General features: G+C 34.8%; 1 non-coding gene across 1 annotated transcript; it reads left to right on the forward strand.

Moving 5' to 3' along the window:
- Positions 1–3,424: 3,424 nt before the first annotated feature.
- TRNAT-UGU (transfer RNA threonine (anticodon UGU)) lies at positions 3,425–3,498 on the forward strand. The gene has a single exon. It is a non-coding gene; the product is annotated as a tRNA-Thr (tRNA).
- The last annotated feature ends 18,399 nt before the right edge of the window (positions 3,499–21,897 follow it).

A 21,897-nucleotide genomic window follows, 5' to 3' on the forward strand; every position in this document is an offset into this window, starting at 1 on the left:
AGTGTGGTTTTCAGGGTGGCTGTTAAAGTTTTGTCTGCATCATAAATGTGCTACTTCCTGGAATATTTCTTTGTTACTGCATCTTTGTAGGAAAGCCCTTGCCTTAGAGTTACTTTTGTGCATGTCTGTTTTCCTCTTTATACTTAAAGTTCCTATGGTACAGCTTTCATCTTTGTAGCTCAGCAATGTCTAGGATGTAATAGGTATTCAAAAATCCTTTCTTGTATCCCACCTTCCGTTAATATATTGCAGTAAAACATAAATAGCAATGGAATGACCCTTGAAAATATTTGTTATAAGAGATTAGGAGCTCGCAAAGTGTTTTTGAGGTTCTTCTAAGTGTTTCCTATGGTATGGACTCATATAAGTACAAGATTTATTTTTTTTAGAGTCTTTTATATCAGTATCATTATCATGCATACATGTGGCTCCACTCTCATCAATGACCCTTGTGAGATTTTCATTTTAATAAAGTCAGTTCTGTACAGCAGGCTGACATGGATATCACTGCTACAACCCTGGAGGGAGGATTCAGTGGACCTAAGTCCTTCCTAATGACCTACAGAACAACTAAGAGGAGTGTGTTATGATTTTTCAATCAACTTTATTTTAGTCTAATTTATGAATTATAAATGCCCCCATTTTAAGTAGAGAGTTAGATAAGTTTTGATAAATATACTCCGTCAGGTAACCATCACCCCAATCAGCATGTTTTTATATCACCCAGAATACTTCTTTGGGCCCTTTAGCCTTCTTTCTGCCACTAGGCGATAGTTTTGCTTGGTCAGAAGTCTCAGATAAATGGAATCAAACAGTATTCTCTTTGGTCTGGCTGCTTTGACCCAGTAAAAGTTTTGCGATTTATCCTATTGTTACATGTATCCACTGCTTCTGAGAATTATCCTGTGGTACTACTATCTTAGGATATGTTCATGTGTTGATAGACGTTTAGGTGATTTTCATTTTATTTTTCTTTCACAGATGTTCAAGATTTTGTGTAAGTTATAGGTTTTTATTTCTTTGGAGTAAATATCTAGTTACAGAATTGCTGGGTCATGTAGTAGATGCAAGTGTAAGTTTATAAGAAGCTGATAAATTATTGTCCAAAGCAGGGCTATCATTTCACATTTCCATCAGGAATGAATGAGAGTTTTATTTGGCCCATCTTTTTTTCAGCAGCTGGTGTTTTCAGTCTTTAATTTTGACCATTCTTACCATTCTTATGTATGTGTAGTATTATCAAATTATGGATTTACTTTGCATGTCTCTGATGAATAAAGATGTTTTTAAATATATTGTCATGCACTTATTACCCATTTGTATATCTCCTGCTGAGAAATGTGTGTTCAAATATTTTACTCATATTATACTGTCATTACTTAATTTTAAGATTTTTAAAATTTTAACAAAGTATTTTATTTAAACTATTACACCTATCATTTCAATACATAGCCCATATTAAAATATTAATATTAATGGATATTGTGCATTATTTTTAAGTATGAACTTTTCAAAATCCAGGATGTATTTTACACTTAGAAAATATCCCAATTAGGATGCCAAACTTTCATCATTACTTCAAAACATTTATTTTATTGTGAGAAGACTATTTAACATGAGATCTACTCTTAAATTTTTTAAGTGTGCAATACAGTATTGTTAACTAGAGATACAATGTTGTAGAGCAGATTATTCATCTTGCATAACTGAAGATTATTCATCTTGCATAACTGAAATTTTATACCCATGTTTTAGTATTGTACTATTTCCCCCTCCTAGTAGGCCCTGATAACATGATTCCATTGTTTGATTCTATGAATTTGACTAGTTTAGGGGCCTCAGATAAGTGGAATCATGAAGTATGTGTCTTTCTGTGACTGGCTGATTTTATTTAGCTTAATGTCCTCAAGGTTCATTCTTCTTGTTACATATTGCAATTTTTTTCTTTTTTTAAGGGTGAATTTTATATATATATATATATATATATATATATATATATATATATATATATATATATATATATATATTTTTTTTTTTTAATCTATTCAACAAACCAACATTTAGGTTGTTCCCGTATCTTGGCTATTGTGAATGGTGCTGTAATGAGCATGGGGGTGCTGACATTTCAAGATCTTGGTTTTAATTATTTTGGATAAATACCCAGAAGTGGAATTTTTGGGTTGTATAATAGTTCTGTTTTTATTTTTTTGAGAAAGCTCATACTATTTTCCATAACATCTACATCATTCTGCATTTATACCAACAAGTATGCAAGGGTTCTAACATCTCTACATCCCTGTCAACATACACACACATATATTTTATAGTAGGCATCCTAAATAGGTATAAGGTGATGTTTCATTGTGGTTTTGATTTGCATTTCCCTTCTGATTCATGACATTGAGCAGTTTTTCATATATCTGTTGGCCATTTGTGTGGTTGTTTGGAGATACTTATTCAAGTCCTTTAGCCCATTTTAAAACTGAATTACTAGGCTTTTTTGCTGTTGAGTTGTGGAAGTTCCTTATATATTTTGTGCATTAACTCCTTATCAGATGTATGGTTTTAAACATTTTGTCCCATTCTATAAGCTGCCTTTTCACTCTATTTATTATTTCTTTTGCTATGCAGAAACTGTTTAGTTTGATGTAGTCCCATCTGTTTATTTTTGTTTTTATTGCCTATATTTTGGTGTCATATCCATGAAATCATTGCCAGGACCAACATTATGGAGCTTTTCTTTATCTGTCCTTCTAGGAATTTTATGATTTCTGATCTCACATTTAAGACTGTAATTAGTTTTGAGTTTATTTTTGTTTATAATGTAAGATAAAGTTCCAGTTTCATTCTTTTGCATGTGAGTATCGAACTTTCCCAACACTGTGTTGAAGATACTATCTTTCCCCGTTGTGTATTCTTGGCACCTTTGCCAGCGATCAGGTAGCTGTATACGTGGGGATCTTTTCTGGGTTCTCGAGTCTGTTCTGTTGATTGATATGTCTGTTTTTATGGCAGTACCATATGTATATTGCTATAGCTTTGAGTATATTTTGAGATAAGGAAGAGTACTACACCCAACTTTGTTCATCTTAAGATTGATTTAGCTATTTGTGGTCTTTTTGGTTCCACATGACTTGTAGAGTTGTTTATTTCCTACTTCTATAAAAGATGGTTTTGGGATTTTGATAGGCATTTCATTGAATCTGTAGATTTCTTTGGGTAATATGGACATTCAATGTATAGGTCTTGCACATACTTTGCTAAATATAAGTATATATTTTTAATTTCTAAGCTTTTTACTTAAAAATAATTTTAGATTCATAAAAATTGCAAGACACATACTTTGCTAAATATAAGTATATATTTTTAATTTCTAAGCTTTTTACTTAAAAATAATTTTAGACTTATAAAAATTGCAAGATAGGGAAGGGTATAGCCCAGGGGTAGAGTGTGTGCCTTGTATGTGCAAGGTCCTGGGTTCAATCCCCAGTACCTCCATTAAAAAAATAAATAAGTAAACCCTAATTACCTCCCCCCCAAAATAATTGCAAGATAGTACTAAATAATTTACTTACGCCCCTCAGACAGCTTCCTTCAGTATTTCCTCTTAAGGGTAGTATACTGGCAAGGAGACAACTACACAGAGAAAGAACTCTGAAGATCTGCATAGTGCCCCCCATGAATACTGAGTGAATTCCCAATCAGCACATGTGCTTGAAGAAATTATTTGAGGATGAGAAAAGAACTACCTCAAAACATTAAAAAGAACAGTCACTGAGGATGGTAAGGACTAGGAATAGTGACTTTTCTTACTAGTCAGAGCATAAATGCTTATTATTCATGGAGATAAAGTAAAGAAACCAGAAGAATGTTGCCTCAGAAAAGGAATAATTAAATCTAAACTAAGTGATGCAATCTAACAACATAAAAACAAGACCTTAAAAGATCAAACATCTTCCAAAAATCTTAAGAATGGCTCAGAACAAAACTCATGAATATTCATAGGAATATGAAGCTATCTAGTGTTAAATAATGCACCATTTACAGTATTTGGAATTCAGTTAATAAAATGACCAGGCGTGAAAAGAAGCAGGAAAATGCTACCTATAAAAAGGAGAAAAACCAGTCAAAACCAACCTCATACTGATGTAAGTAATAGAATTAGGATTCAAAGACTTTAAAGGGAAATTATAATTGTATTTCACATGTTCAAGAAGCAGGAGAAAAGACTGACATGTTCAGTAGAGACAAGGGAAGATATAAAAAATAAATCTAAGTTGAACTTCTAGAGATAACTGCAATGTCCAAGATTGAAAATACACTGAAAGAGTTACTGGCATGTGCTGTAAAGGGTTGAAATAACTTGGTTGGATATAAAAACCTTGGTTTACATATTTTTCCATTGATATATTTTTTAAATGCTGCTCCAGAACTTCTGCTTCTGGGAAAATGGAGCAGACATAGTTTTCCTTAATCCTCCTGCTAAGTACAAATGAAAACCTTGAACATTATATGTAAAATAAACATATGAAGACTCTGAAGGATGAAAAGAAGGTGGAGTGGCTAGGGATCTTGCAGTCCTAGGAATGACTTGATGTTGAATTCCTTAGTGTTCGTTTTGTTTTCTTTGTTTGTTTTGCCTCATATATCCTAGGAATCAGCAGCTCAAAGCTGCCAATACTTTCTGACAGAAAGAACTCCCCCACCCACCCACCCCAAGACTGCTCTCTCTAGCAAGGTACCAATAAAGGGGCAACCTAGCAAGACAGAATACTTCTAGACAATAACCACTGTCCTCTAGCTAAACACCATAGGGAAAAAAGTGGCCTTATCCCAACTCAACCTGCAAATGCCAGGTGAGGAGGCTAGACTTCTGCCCTCACAGGGCTGATGGGATGGTGACAGAGGAGACTAGCTGGAACCCAGGACTTTTATCCTGCCTAAGTGAAGAAGAGGCCACCCACCCCTGGTGGCAGCAGAGACCACCAGGAGAACTGGAAATTCCACTTAGCTTCCGATAGTGAAGCTCCTCACCATCCCTCCACTGCAGAGATGTAGGTGGAGGTTTGGTGGGCAGACAGAGGGCCACTGTCTATTCTGAAGCATTGGTGGAGGCCACGGAGGGAACAGTGGTGAGACACTCCTACATTTCCCAGCCAGACCAGTGAGTAGTCTAAAGTTGCACCTGAGCCTAGCAGTAATGAGGAGTCCACTCCCTGGTGGTTGTCAAAAGAGGCTGAGTAGGGAACCTGGATTTCTGCTACCACCTGGCAGTGGCAAGGCAGTGGTGCCTTCCTGTTCCTTCTGGATAGCAGTGTCAGAAGAGACCTGCTAAAGTAGAAAATTTAAATAAAGGCCAGGATCTCATAATGTAACACTCAAACTATTCAGATTTCAACTGAAAATCACTCATTATACTGAAAAACTAATAGATCTCACCCTGAATGAAAAAAAGACAATCAATAGATGCCAACACTAGGATGTCAGAAATGAGAATTACTGGACAGAAGTTTAGAAATAGTAATCATAAAAATGCTTCAATGAGAAATTTTAAAATGTATGAAACAAATCAAAACATGGAAAGTCCCAATAAAGAAATACAAAGCCTCAACAATGAAATAGGAAACATAGAGAAGAACCAAATGCTATTTAAAAAAAAAACACTTAGGATCTTTCTCTATTAATTCTTACAACTGCAAGAAAATTTACAAAAATAAAACTTCTCGTTAAAAAAAGAAATAGAATGGTATCCCCTCCAAGATTTAATTTTTAGGATGATACTTTAATAAAAAAGTGCAAAAAAGCTAAATATTGACCATCCCAAGAAAGAATGTGGTGCAACTATTTTGGAAAATAGTTGGCAGTTTCTTGAAAAGTTAAGCATACATCTATCATATATTCTAGCCATTTCCCTTCTAGTTATTTACCCAAGAGAAATAAAGCATATGTCCATACAAAGATTTGTACAGGAATGTTCAGAGTAGCTTCATTTGAAATGGTCAATAAAGGGAAACAACTAAAGAAGCCATCAAAAGATGACTGATGAACGAATTGTGGTATATCTATACACTGGATACTTGATACAAGAATCAGTGGATAAATTTCAAAATAATTACAATTAATAAATGAAGCCAGGCAAAAAACCATACATACTATATGATTCTATTTATATAGAATACAAATACAGTGACAGAGAACAGGTTAGCAGTTGCTTGCTGGTGATAGAAAGGCATGGGAAACAGTTAGACCTCAATAAAGCTGTTAATTTTTTAAAATTCTGCTCCATTGTTGCCTTGCTCTATATATTAGTTTTGAAAATTCTGATGCCAATCTTCTTTTGCCTTTTTAAATTATTCTCCTGGAAGCTTGTAGAGTTTACCTTTGTCTTTTTATTAGGATGTGTTTCAGAGATAATTATTCTGGGTTAATTTTGCCAGGTACTTTGTGAGCCTTTTAATTGTGCGGATTCAGGTCTTTTTCTATTTCTGGGTTGGGATCAGCGTTTTAAAGATTAGCTCTGGTCCATTGTTTCATTTTTCTTCACCAAATATTTCAATCAGATGAAAATTATTCCTTTTCCCTGTCTTCCATTTTCATTATTTTTCTGATTATTTAAATTTTTCTTTATGTTATTTTTATTTTCTTCTTTTAAATTATATTTTCATCTGAGCTTATTTTCATTTTTCCTGAGGTTTAATCTCTTTCTTTGTCTCAGACCCATGTGCCAGCATTGAAACACTCTTTGCTGCACTATGTTCTGGTAAATGCTTTCAGGCAGAAACCCAGAACAATTATGAGATTAAATTATTTACTTTTCTTCTCTTATGGTTGCATAGTTCTGTGCTTCCTCTTCTGCAACATGTGAAAGATTTTTTTTGTCTAGTTTTTAAGTTGTTTTTGGTAGAAGTGCAATGAAAATGTTTTTACAAGACAATAAAAATGGACTTGTTGATAATTTCCTGAAATGTGGCTTATTAAATCTTCTCTAATTTATTTCCAATGACTTTAGTACTTTTGATTTTGCTTCTTTTTTTTTTTGCTAATTGAGGATTCATTCTCAGTAGAAGTATATTTATTATTTATAATGCTATGTGTTCTAACATTCTAATGTACTGCCTTCATTGTAGAGTATACATTCAACTGAAAACATAAAAAGATGTGATAAAAATATAAAGTCCTTCTGGTTTCTGCTTAAGTTGTAGAGAGCTGGGAAAAGGATAACTTTCAGCATTGAAATAATAAAAAATCAGGGAAATCAACCAAATAACAACTTTGCTTGTACTTATCAGAAAGTTGAGATTGCAGAATAATCAACTAACCTAAAATCTAAGGAAAGAAAGGATCCTCAAAGGAGAGATGTGTCAAAGATGTACTGGGCAAAGTTAAACAATCAAGAAAGACTTTAATCAAGGCTAATGCAATAGGAGAGAGAGGCCAGAACTTAACTCCATAGAAACAAAGGGCAAGAGGGTTTTTAAGTGCTGGGGTGAATTTATCTGAAGGAAGAATAAACTTCACCTACTTTATGACAAGAAGAAGTTTTGTAACTTGGAGTAAAACATCCACTGAAGATATGCTTGATCCTCCTCTCCCACAGAGACTAGCTGGTAGGGGCACCATCTTTCTCGATTAATACATTTAAAAAGATCCACTCCAGTTTCCTTGAGAAAGATATTCCTAAGTTGTAAAACTGGCAAAAGTCTTTTTAAAAGATTTACATCCCAAAGGGGCAGAAACCGTTTATAGTTAACAAGTTTTCTAAAGTAAATGCTTTAAGAAATGGGAGATCAGGGACCTAGAGTCAGCAGGAAGCCTATCTAAAGTTTAGTCACACTAGTCAGATCGGATGCAAGCAGTTGTTTACCTGGGGCAGACACAGAGTGTTGGAAAAGCTAGGAAGAATTCAGATAAAGTTTTCTGTAAGTTGATGAAAGCTGAGTAGAGTGTGTTTAGAATGAGACTGTAGAACCACTGGGAACAACAGATACAATGGGAATTATTGCTCTTTTTCAGGCTTTTCTCGACAGATCTCAAGAAGTGCTCATGAGAAAGACCGAGGACAGGGCAGGAGACCACAGAAAGCCTCCCTGTGATCCAGGCTTGAGGCAGAGAAGCCAAAGTGCTATGAACAAGGCAGGAAACTGCCAGAATTCTCTGTTCTTTCTTCCCAATGTAACAAAAGCCTTAAGCCATTGGGAAAAGCAGCAAATCTTGGTCCTCTCAGTCTCAGAAGACCCAATGTAGCTATAGGAAGAGATCAGGAAAATAACCTTCTATTTCTGGGGAAGGGGCAAGCTACCTGTACCACTGGAGATGCCCTCCTGCCTGGAAAGGGGTACGGTCACTCTGAGAGTCATTAATTCAAACTCTTTATCATCTCTTCTGATTGAATATGTCATATTTTAAGGATTTATTTGTATGTGGACTTTCATTTCCTTCCCCAAAATGGCCTAGTGTATGCAAAGAATCTGATACACATGGAAAACAATGCATCTTACTGAGAAGTATACTTGGGGGAAAACAAAGACTAGCAAATGTTGTGGACATGAAAAATTTGCATGTTCCCTTTCTCTTCCTGTCCCTACTTCTGAATCAGGGATGTGAGAAACAATGACATAGAATCCTATTATGCCACTTTTGTTGAATTTTTTAATCCACGAAGCCACCCCCACAGCATGGCCCCAGGATCATCATTGTACTGTTGGTAATGATTGATATTGTTCAGCAGATGTTATTGTCTCATCATATAGCTTTGGTTTAATTTATTCTTGTACAATTGCATTGTTCTTTATATTTCTATGCTGCATATTATTACAAGATAAAACGGGGCTTTGTTATTATGAGTGTATCATAGGAATCCAGCAAGAGTCTTTTAATCATTTGGTTTAGAGATTTTCAAAAATAAGTTGTGGCCCTGCTGCCTGGTAATTTAAGATGCCGTTGTCAGCACTTTAGGAGAATAATAATAATAGTAATAATAATAATAGTAATAACTGAAATAGCTAACATGTTAATCCTCACCACATTCATATTAGCTACAATGATGCTCTTTATTTTACAAATGAGATTTCTAAGACAAAGTCTGAATAGCTTATTCAAGATCACGCAGTAAATAAGATGCTGGAATTGTTGAAATGCACATCCGGACTGACTTAAAAAATCCATGATCTCAGGTCCTTTTTTTTTGACACAGTATTATTGGTCATATGAATAAAGAAGAATAAAAAGTATTTTTGATTTGCCATTATATTTCAGAATGCCCTGGAGTTTATTGTTAAAAGGTACAGATTTCTAGGTCTCATACTTAGCCTCCTCTCGACTACCTAAACCAGAGTTTCTCAGGGTGTATGTCTAGAATATGCATTTTTAACAAGCAACCCTAGATAGTTCTTACGCACAGTAAATTTGAGAGCCTCACTATGACCATTCCAGCTAATTCTCCAACACTTCACTAATAAACTTGTTGAACAGTAGATTTGGGGTAGATTCTGAGGTGTTATGCTGGTTCTTTTGAGTATGGCAGCCAAATTTTGGAGCAGCATTTTTTGTCCCCATCTCCATGCTAAAATCAATTAAGTAGCTATTACAGGGAACTGCCCCAGCTGATTGTTCCAAGTTCAGCCACCTCTCATCAGTGTTGTGGCGTCTGCCACCCTTATCTGGCCTTCAGTCATCTCACCTATCAGGAAAGTTTCTGCAGCAGGAAATCTTTAAGCAAATGTAAAAACAAAGTCTTGTACAGCCCAAGGGCAAACAAGGAAGAAGATGGATGAAGAAAGAAGTCAGAAATAGGGAATTACTTTCATTTGCTAGAGACAAGTTTGATAGTTAAAAAGAGAAATGAAATATAATGCATGTATTTACCTACTGATGACAGTGGTGGTCAGCGTTTGGAGTATCTATTATATAATTTGCTCTCTGCTGGATGATGTAGACACAAAAGATGCCAAATAAGAATCTGCACTAATAATTTTAATAATTCATATTTGAATAGTACTTCATACTTTTATAAACATTTTGGCCTAGGTCATTTAATTTGAATCTCAAAAAGCTCTTGGTAGGTAAGCAGTTTTTCATCTCCATTTTAGCATAGTTGGTACTCACTGAATAAACTTTAATGAATTCAGAAATAACACGGTTAGAAATTAAAGATTCTTACCCATGGTCACACAGCCTTTAAATCATACAAGCATTATATTCTTATATTAAGATTTTATGCTCTTCAAAATTGTCTACAGTTCTTCCAAATACTATGCCATTAGACTTTTTCCTGACAATCCTATTTATCTCTGTATCTTAGCTCTAACATGGTGCCAATTAATGAAAGAATTACAGCATATTATTCTTATGCTTAGAAGTTTCCTATGGTTTATTGGAGACATGTCTCCATAAAATAATACATCAGAATATAGGGCAATGTACAAGAAAGCCATATAAGTAAATTAATTAATAATTCAAATATATTAAAATTAAAAAGGCAATTGAATAGTTGCAGTAGGCAAAATTCCTAAAATGAACTCCTGAATATGTCCCACTATAATCCCCAAAACCTGTGAATATGGTGAGATATCACTCCCGTGATTATGTTATGTTATTGTGACCGTAAGACAGGGGGATTAGCCAGCTGACTGATTTAATCACATAAGGTATTAAAAGTAGAGAACTTTCTCCAGCTGATGACATAAGGGAAAGTGAGAGAGGTTGGAAGCATAAGAAGGATTTGATGTACCACTGCGGGCTTGAAGAGGGCCACATGAGAAGAAATGCAGGCAGTCTCAGTTGCTGAGAGAGGCCCCACGTTGATAGCCAGCGCGGAAATGCAGATCTCAGCCTATAGCTGAAAGGAAGTAAATCTGCTGAGAAACTGAAATGAACCTGGAAACAGATGATCTCTCAGAGATTCCAGGTAAGGGTCCTGGCTGGTCAGCACCTTGATTCTGGCCATGTGAGATCCTGACCATAGAATCCAGTGGAGCCTGCCCATACTTCTGTCCTCTAAAAATGTGACCTAATAAATGCGTGTTGTTTTAAGCCATCACATTTGCAGTAAGTTTCAGGAATAGAGAACTATGATAGCAGTGGCTGGAGTTTTCAATAAATGCTTCATAGAACATGTTTTTCTGAGAATGAACCAAATGTTCATTGTAATAGTTCCCTATTCCTCCTGTAACGAAGGACCACAAATGTAATAGCTTAAAACAATACAAATTTATTATCTTAACAGTTCTGAGGTCAGAAGTCAAAAATGGGTCTCACCGAGCTAAAACCAGGCAGAACCATTTCCTTTCTGAAAGCTCTAGGAGAGAATTCACTTCTTTACCTTTTTCAGTCTAGAGGCTGCTACATTCTTTGCCCTGTGGATCTTCCTCTATCTCCAGAGCCAGCTGTGGCCTCTCAAGTCTTTCTCACGTTGGATCATTCTGACCCTGACATTTCTGCCTCCCTCTCCCATTTTTAAAAGCCCATGTGATCACACTGGGCTCATGTAGATAATACAGAATGAAGTTTCCATCTCAAATCAGCTAATTAACAAACAATTCCATCTGCTAATTTAATTATTCTCTGCCATGTGACCTAACATATTCATAAGCTGTAGGGACTAGAATGTGGCTATCTTTAGGAGGCTGTTATTCTACCTACCAATGATATTTAGAAAAGAAAAATGAGATGCCTGTCTCGCAACAGACTGGGCAAAAACTACCCTTGGTAAATTATTCAGCTGTTCTTATTTTCACTTATGGGTGAGGTGTTTACTTACAAGTAGATTTTTTTTTTCTGGAAAAAGAAATGGTTGAAAAGCTCATGAGCCTTGGCAGTCCATGAAATATTTGAATGCTTATGTGTACAGAGTTCTATCATTGCTGGGAAATGTCCTCTTTATTGAGAACTGAGATGGAGGAATTTGTGGTAATAATTTCTTAAACAATATAAATCTTTAATGTTCGGAAAATACTTTTCTAGATATTATTCTATTTATTCATAATGACATCTATGAAACTTTAGCTGACTTTTCTGGCCACTGTTTCTCTCCTTCCTCAGAAGCAGGTTAAAGATGCTCCTATCATAGCCTTCTTAAGGGTATATTTTGATAATTCACTTAATATTTGTCATTAAGGGCAGGGACATCTCTGTATCACCAATGCTTTGGTAGTACCTGGTGCCTGCCTATGCTAGTATATGTTTACTGGTAATGAATGCATCTTGAATAAATGATTCCAAATAATTTATCCATAGGGAAGGAACACATGGACTAGTGATGGCTGAGGTCAGTGTTACAGTGCATGTTCCTCTGGTTCTGATCTCCATATCTAAACTGAATATATTTGGTGATCAAGATTTAGCTAAAGTTTAAAAACAAACTTGATTTACAAATGATCTCTTTTGGATAACATTTGTGTAAAAATCTAAATTTGCTCAATCTAAGATAATGTTTAGCTATATATATGTCATATGTTACAGCTCTGTACTTTATGCTAATATTATGCACATACAAATACCTATGTATATGCATAGATGAATAAGTGTATCTCTATTACTGTCTTGATGTTTAGTTTGTAACAGCCCAAATACAAGTCCATTTTAGCAAATACCACCAAAACTTCTTTTTTTTAATTGAAGTATATTTGATTTACAATGCTGTGATGGTTTCTGGTGTACGACATAGTGATTTAGTTATACATGTATGTTATTTTTTGTATTCTCTTTCATTATAGGTTATTACAAGCTATTGAATATAGTTCCCTGTGCTATACAGTAGAACCTTATTTATCTATTGTGTTTATAATAGACATAGAAAACAAACTTACGGTTACCAAAGAAGAAAGGGAGGGGAGGGATAAATTAAGAGTTTGGAATTAGCAGATACAAACTAATATGTACCAAACTTTTGAGATACAGACTTCAGAAATTACTTAATTTTTTCACATCAGCACAAAGACAATGTTTTTAACATGAACTTTTTTGTTACATATTCATTTTTTAAAAGCTCCGCATAATGACATGGAAGCCTCCTTTGCTGAAGAGTGTCTTTTCTCGTTTTTTTATTTTATTTTTTAATCAAACATCTTTATTATCACCTATGTGCCCTATATTCCTCCTTTCTGCTCCCACAGCTTCTGGCAATTCAGATTTCCATAGGTTTAGCTATTTCACTATTCTTATATACCCAGGCACCAGAGTATGGTTATGAATGCTCTTTTATCGCTTTTACACATTTTTTGCTAAGTAGGCAATTGAATGCCTTATAGTGACAAAAATTAACATCTTTCTATGATCTCATACACGTAGAGATCATAAGTAAGTAGTTTCTTACCTTCTCTTCCTCTTTAAAATTAAGGTGGACACTGTAAGTGAACAGTCACTTTCAGCTCATGACTGTGATTCATTTCTTCATCTACTTAGGTCCTTAATTTCTATCAGCACTATTTGGTAGTTTTCCTTGTACAGATCTTTTGCATATTTTACCAGATTCATTTTTTAGTGTTTCATAATTTTTATGCTGTTGTAAATAGAATTTTTAAAATTTCAATTTTCAGTTGTCTTAGGAAAAACAATTGGCTCATATATACGAAACCTGCAGAACTCACTTATTAGCTTTAATAGCTTTTTTTGGTAGATTATATTGATATCTATATAGACGATCATGTCTGTAAATAAAGAAAGATTTTACTTCTTTTACAACTTAGTTTTCTCTGCCTTATTACACTAGGCGGAATTTCCCTTACACTGTTGACTAGAAGAGTGTACATCCTTGTCTTGTATCTGATCTTAGGGACAAAGTGTTCAGTTTTTCACCATTTGGTCTGATGTTAGCTGTAGGATTTTTATAGATTGTCTTTTGTCAGGTTGTGTTACTTACCTCTGGTCAGAGGTCCTCAAGACTATTCCCAGGATTGGTGATTGGCTAGTCATTATGCTCACTGTTACAGGTTATCGCAGTACAAGGATACATCGCAAAATCTTCAAAGGGAGAAGTCACATAGGGAAAAGTCTGAAGGAAACCAGACACAAGCTTCTGAGAGCCCTCTACCAGTAGGCTTGCACAGGACACATTTCATTCCTCCAGCAATGAGTTTTGACAACACATACAAAGTTCTGTTTAATAGAGAACCTTGCCTGAGCTGAGGTGTCCAGAGTTCTTACTGGGGATCTGCCGTACAGGTGCACAATGTCCTCATGACTGATTGCAGTTACCGAAACTCCAGACACCCAGAAGGAAAGCAGATGTTCACATAAATCACGTTGCTTGCACAAACAATCTGGACTAGCAAGTGAAGTATGTTTCAAGGCCATAAGCATTCAAAACACTCATCAGTTAGAACATTCCAAGAGCTTAGTGTTCAGGACTTGGTCCAAGGCCATTCATGAAAATTGGGAAATGCAGGGCTTGAACAACTCAGGCCTGCTGAGTTAACGCTTTCCTACATACTTTGGTTCCAAGTTTGCAGGTTTTCCTCAGGAATGATAATGGATTTTTGTTAAACACTTTCTCTGCATCTTTTTGAGATTATCATTTTTTCTTATTTAGGCTACAGATATGATTAAATACATAGGTTGATTTTCAGGTATTAAACAACCTTTACATTCTCGGCTTAAAACCACTTTGTCGTTATGTATTTTAGCTTATGTATGTTCTTGGATTTGATTTACTAAAATTTTGTTTAGAAGTTTTTGTCAAGTTGTTTGAAGAATTTTTTCCAATCTTTTATATGTTTATTTATTTTCTGTCTATTTGTTCCATGAGTTATTGAGAGGAGTATTGAAATCCTCAGCCATAATTGTGGATTTGTCTATTTCTCCTTGTAGTTCTATCATTTGCTTCATTTATTTGGAAGCTCTGTTATAGATATTCAGACTTATTATTTATCTTAATAAATTTGCCTATTTGTTAATGTTGAATAATCTTCTGTATCCTTAGTGATGTAATTTAATATATAATCTAATTTGATATTGATATAGCCATCCCAGCTTTCTCTTGATGAGTGCTGGCATATCATTTTCTCACCTTTCACGTCTTTACGTCTTTACACGTGAAGTGTATTTCTTGTGGGCAGCTTATAGTTGGGTTCTGCTTTTTCTTCCAATCTGATAAGTTTTGCCTTTTAGTTGGGGTATTTAGTGCATTTTCACTGAAGGTGTTTATTTATATAATTACATTTAAATCAATGAACTTATACTTGTTTTCTCTTTGTGCCATCTGTAACTTTTTCCCATTTTCTCATTTTCTGCCTTCTTTTCAATTAATTACTTCTTTATAATTCCATTTTGTCCTCCATTTTCTTACATATTCTGTGTCTTTTATATTAGTGCTTGTTTGGGGGCTTATAGTTTACATCCTTAGTGTATCACCCTCTAACTTTGAGTGATACTGTACCACTTCTGAGCAGTGCTCATTTTAGTACTATTAACTCCCTGTTATTGAGGGAAAACCCGTCTGCTTACATAATGTCCCGTGTATCATAGATTCCATTCTAGCTGGTGAGAGAGCACTGTGTTGAACGTTGGGTGTTATTACCTCTGATCCCGTGGCTATTCCTTTCCTCAGCCTCAGATGTCTTCCTTGTATGCATGCGTAGGACAGTTCTCAGCTGAATGGATAAGAGGACTCTACAGATAATCTGGGAATCTCTGTGTGTGCAGCTTTCTCTTTCTCCTATTTAGGGAGTTTAGCCACACTGGTCTTCCTAGAATCTCTGAGAGTCTGCGAGGACCCTCTGGGTGTATTAGTTTCCTATTGCTACTGTAGCAAATCATCACAAACTTGGTGGCTTAACCAACACAAATTTATAATCTTACAGTGCTGTAGGTTAAAAATCCAACATGAGAACACTATTCTAAAACCAAGGCTCGGCAAGGCTGAGCCCCTTTCAGGATGCTCCAGAGGGGAATCCGTCTCCTCGACTTCCAGATTCTGGAGGATGCCCAAGTTCCTTGGATTATGTCCCATTCTTCCATCTTTAAAGCCAACAATATTACATCTCTCTAACTATTTTTCCATAGTTACATCTTCCTCTGACTTGGAACTGAACTGGGAAAGTTTCTCTGATTTTAAAGACTCATGTGATTAGATTGGGCTTGTCCAGATAATCCAGGGTAATCTCCCCATATCAAAGTGCTTGACTTAATCAACATTTACAAAGTCCCTTTGCTATGTAAGGTAACATATTCACAGTTTCAGGACCTCTTTGAAGGACCATTATTCTACTACACCTAGGTTCCTCCTCACCGCATCAAGACCTAGAAACTTTATCAAGTCAATAAATTGGACAGTTAGTGGAAGTAACTCTGTCTCCCATCTCTAAAGATTTTGTATCCTTCATTGGCTTACATTTATAACCTTTTACATTTTGTCTGGGTTTTTTTTTTCACTTGTTGTGTGAGAAAGTAAATTCAATCTTAGTCCATCTTGGCTAGAAGCAGAAGTCCTTGCTACTTCACTGTTCTAAATTCAATTTTCTTGATTTCTGATGAAGTTGGACATCTTTTAGTTCTTTTTCTTTTGCTTATTTGTTTTGGCTAACTCAGACTTCCATATTTGGGAAATTGCTTCTTAATTTACTATTTTGATTTTTCTATTGAGAATTTGTCTTTTTTCTGTTGTTTATAGAAATTATTAATATGTTTTGGATAATAATTTTTAATCAGTTGTGTACAATATACCTATTTTCTTCCAGTATGTGATTTATTGTAGTCTCACTTATTTATGGTGAATTTTTATTCAGAGAAATTATTATAAACAGATTTATTATGTTTTTAGGATTTGTGCTTGAGACATCTTTCTCTGTCAGGCAGTTGCAGAGATAGTCTACCATATATTTCTCCAAAAAAATTAAAGTTTTTAAAAAAATTTCACGTTAGATCTTTAATCATCTGAAATTTATTTCTGTACAGGATATGAAGTATAGATTCCCATTATTTTTATATGAATAACAAATTACACTATTTATTGACTAATCCATTCTTTTCATAATGATTTATGAATCTTGTTGCCATTTCCTTTAGTGTAGCCTTTTAGTGATGAATTCTTGCTGGTCTGAAAAATATCTTTGATATCACCTTCATTTTTTAAAGGATACTTTCACCAGGTTAATTATTATAGTTTGGCAGGTATTTTCTTTTAGCTGTGAAATATATCATACATTCCACTGTCTTCTGATTTTCATTTTTATTGTTTAAAATCATTTGTAAAGTTCTACTGTTCTTCTGCTTTCAATATTCTTGTTTCCAGCTGTTTTAAGATTTTAGTTTGTGTTTAGTTTTCAGAAGTTTTAACTATAATTTAACTAAGTGTGATTTTCTTTGTATTTGTCCTGTTAAGATTCTACTAATTGCATCTTTAGCTTGATATATCTTTTATCAATTTTGAAAAATTCATGGCTTCTGGCCTAGTCTTTCTTTTTTCTCTCTTATACTTCATTTATATGCACTCTTCCCCATATCCCATTTATCTTCTGATCTGTTTTGTATTTTACATCATTTCTTTGTCTCTCCATGCTTCAACCAGATAGTTCTACTCATCTGTTTTCCAGTTCCCAAATTCTTTTGTCAGTTGGGCCTAATACCCTAGTATGTTCATGCATGGGGCATTTAATCATCATATTTAAAGTAATGCATAAATCAGAATTTCTGAATAATTCCTTTTTATACTTTCCACGCAACTCTCATGATGCACTCTTTTGTTTAATTTATTAAACATTAATTGCATATGAGTATAGTGATTAACATATAGTTCTGATTTTTCAAAAAAATCTAAACTTCTTGTGCATGTTTTTTCATTGTCCATTATTTTCCCTTGATTTTCAGTCAATTCTTTTCTGTGTGACTGATTATTTTTGATAGAATGTCAGAAACTGTAGGAAAAAATGTAAAAATTAATGAGGCACTGAATGTTATCGTCTTTCATATGTAATTTACTTTTCTTTCTAGAAGACAGTTTAAGTCATTCAGGCATTGAACTGACTTACCACTGGGCTTCAGTTGCAATCATGCATTATAGAAAAAGATGGTAAAATGTGCCCCTCAAAAGTCAGAGTTGAAAGGCCATAAGTATTCACAGGAAATACCTATCTGGGGCAGAAGAATCCAGGACTTTCCAATGAAAGGAGTGAGATTTGAACAGGATCTGTATGAATAGTTAGGAGTTTGACATATATAGCTTACAGCAATAGACTAAGCAAACAGGGAAGATATAAGGGTCAGAAAAGTGACTTGGGAAAGCACTTGTGAGGTTGATCCAATGTATTCAAGCACATAGAGAAACAAGCTTTTTATTGTCATTCTCATTTTTTCTGTAGCTAAGCTGAAATCATCCTTGGAAACAGAGGTACCTTGCCTTACATGAGAAATAAGATATAGTGGTTGTTCACCTTCTAGGTCAAATATTTTATATATTGCCATTCTTAATTTAAAAACTATTGCTACTATTCTGTGAGGCATTATCTCACAGAGTGAAAATTTTCCTTTCTTTCAACAATGTACTTATGAATTTAAACATTATTTTAATCATGCCAAGTCCTCATCTCAAAACCTGAAAATAATTTCTTTTTGTTTCTGTTTAAATGGAACCTAAATCCTCAGAACTCGTTAAAGTAAAACAACATTGGGCAATTTTTCCTTCACAGCTTAGAATCTCATCTGTAAAATAGGAATTTAGTGAATCATGTATTTATTCATTCAGCTAGTATTAACAGAGTAACTTTATGCATGAGTTATTTTGCTTGTAACGTAATAGTACTTCAGCATAGGGATGTGAGAAATAAGATAAATAATTATATATAGGACCTGCCTCAATGACTGGCATTAAAGGCTTAATAAATAGTCACGGTTATGTCATTGCTAGCCAGTTTTATATGTAGGGATTTGTTTGATGATTTGTTTGTTCAAGTACATGGACATTCAGTAAAGAGAAGCAAATGTGTTTTCTGTGTTGTTTTTCTTGAAAAATGTAGGAATGTTAATATATCAAATCACAACACTCTGTACCAAATGTTTACCACACATATGTGCACAGATACATGCATGTATTTTTTTTCTCACTCTGCCTCCCCCTCTTTTTTGTTTTTTCCTAAATGCCTAGGATGGTAAATATACCATATACTTTGTAATAATAAATGGTACTTTGTAAGAAATCTCTCTCATACTCTGCTCAAATATGAAGTATTTTACCAGAAGATAAAAATATGGAGGTTTTATTTACTTAGACCTCTTGTTCTTTAGATGATACCCTCATCTCAGTTCCATGTTATCCACAATGTCCTGCTATCCCAGATTATTAACCCCTGAGATAGAAGGTTAATGTCATCAGCTGGAAGTTTATGCTTAAAGTATTTTGTCTACTTCATGCCCTCCCTTTAAGTTTCTTATTCTTACTTGCTTACTTTCATTTCATTTCAGAAATCTCTCTTTTATTTTTCCATACCAGGAACAGCTGGAATTTTTTCATATTAGCAAAAGACTGCTGAGAAAACCTCCTGGTGACACACTGGGATGGCCTTCTAATCATTTCCCCCTTGAAAACCAGGGTATCCTTAACACTAGGAAAGGTCTGTTGCACTTTCCTCCAATGGTCTCCTGACTATAATATAACAGAAAATAAAAGTGTAAAATTTCATTTAAAATTCTCAATCCTTGACATAAGTTATCTTATATCACTCTACCTTTTATTACTAGAAGGTGATGTAATTTTTATTTTACATTTGAGATATCTGTGGCTTGGAGCTAATCAAGGAGATTTGCAGATTTCAAATAAAATATTTGCTGATTTCCTACTATATGGAGCGTATTATGATATGCTCGTGTGGAAGACGTATGGCTATTCAGCCTGGTCCTGGCCCTCTGGGAATTCAGAACCTCGCAAAATTGTGTTGGCTTATAATACTTTGTCTCTCTTAATTTACAGTGCTGTGTTAGTTTCTGGTGTGCAGCATGGTGGCTGTGTCATGCATATCATGCTTTCTCTGCACTTTTTGCACTGGGCTATCCAAGCTACGTTTCTGCTTTGGCCTGATGCCCCCCTGATAGTTCTGCTAATGGGGAGTGCTAGAGAAAAATAAGAATCCATTCCACAGCGTGCTGTTTTCTGTTCCCATCCCCACATGCCAGCAGTGTCTCTATTCTAGCAGTGGCAGTTGATGCCGATTTCCAGTTTTCTCTCTTCACTCCAGGACTAACCTCATTGTGCTCCCTGGGAAACAGCAGCAGAAGTGGTCAGACTGTGCCCCTCTTCAAAAGTCTGAGTGCCAGCTTCACAGCTTTCTCCTCTAAGATGCGGAGGTACCAGCCCAACTGGGCAGTGAGTTCTTGAAAGAGTTCTGAGTCCCACCTCTAAAAGAGCCTCCTCCCAAGTTTTAGACTTTTAAAAACACTAATCTCTTCCCTTTCTTTAATCTCATCTCCAGGAATGGTAGCTTCTTCCTGAAGGAAATAGCTTTATCTCAGTGTTTCTTGCTTTGCCTGTTTAATCTCTTCGTTGTACACCAGAAACTAACACATTATAAATCAACTCTACTTCAATGAAAAAAAGTGAAAAATCATCTTCTAATTGTGTAACCAACTATATAATTTTCTCTGTTAAAACAGTTGGCACATTATACATTTTCTTGACTGGACCTTGACTGATAGAATGTCAAAGATATTCATATAAATGAATCTAATATAAATTAATCAATAGTGGGTGTTATAGAATGCAGATTATAACATATAATGGAAATAAAAGGAAGGAAGATGATTTCATAGCTACTTAATGGTCCCTGGAAGGCTTACAAAAAACTAGATTTGAATGGGGCTTGACGCATAGACAAGACATTGGTTAAGCACTTATGAAGCTTGTAGCATGCAGTAGAGGGCTTTCAGAAGAAAATAATATGATTCTTTAAAACTGGTATTTATTTAAAACAACTATTTAGAACTGATATTAAATGCCCTGCTTTGACTGGACTATGAAGGTATAAGAAAGTATGAGAAATTACTAGATGAAAAGTTTTTTGGAAAGTATTTTGAGACCAGCTTGTTGATCTTAATCTTAGGCTAAGGAATTTGGACTTATCTTTTTTTAAAAATTGAGTTATACTCAATTTACAATGTTGTGTCAATTTCTGGTGTACAGCCCAATTCTTCAGTCATACATGAATATACATATATTCATTTTCCTATTCTTTTTCACCATAAGCTTCTACAAGTTATTGAATTTATTTCCCTGTGCCATATGGTATAAACTTGTTTATTTATTTTATACATACCAGTCAGTATCTGCAAATCTCTTACTTCCAGTTTATCCCTTCCCACATCTCTCTCCCCTGACAACCACAAGTCTGTATTCTATGTCTGTGAGTCTGTTTCTGTTTTATATATGAGTTCCTTTTTTTTTAGACTCCATATATGAGTGATATCATATGGTATTTTTCTTTCTCTTTCTGGCTTACTTCACTTAGAATGACATTCTCCAGAAACATCCATGTTGCTGCAAATGGAGTTATTTTATCATTTTTTATGGTGGAGTAGTATTCCATTGTATAAATATACCACAACTTTTTTATCCAGTCATCTGTAAATGGACATTTAGGCTGTTTCCATGTCCTGGCTATTGTAAATAGTACTGCTATGAACTTTGGGGTACAGGTATCTTTTTGAATGGACTTATTTTGTGTTTAGTAGAAGGGCATCCATGCCTCTTGGACAGAGTCATATATCCCAGTCTATAATTTAGAATGATTCTCCAGCCAACATTCATGGATTGAATATTGAAGAATTGGACTTGTTTCTTTAAAAGAGTGTTACAGTAGTCCACAGGATAGAATGGCTTAGACTAGGTTAGAAGCAGCAGAACTTGAAAACTCAGAATAAACAGAACTGGTAACATAAAAATAACAATACTAAACAAGCTCACTGAACTTTTGAACT

This window comes from Vicugna pacos, chromosome 1 (genome assembly GCF_048564905.1).
Source record: "Vicugna pacos chromosome 1, VicPac4, whole genome shotgun sequence".
NCBI classification, from domain to species: domain Eukaryota; kingdom Metazoa; phylum Chordata; class Mammalia; order Artiodactyla; family Camelidae; genus Vicugna; species Vicugna pacos.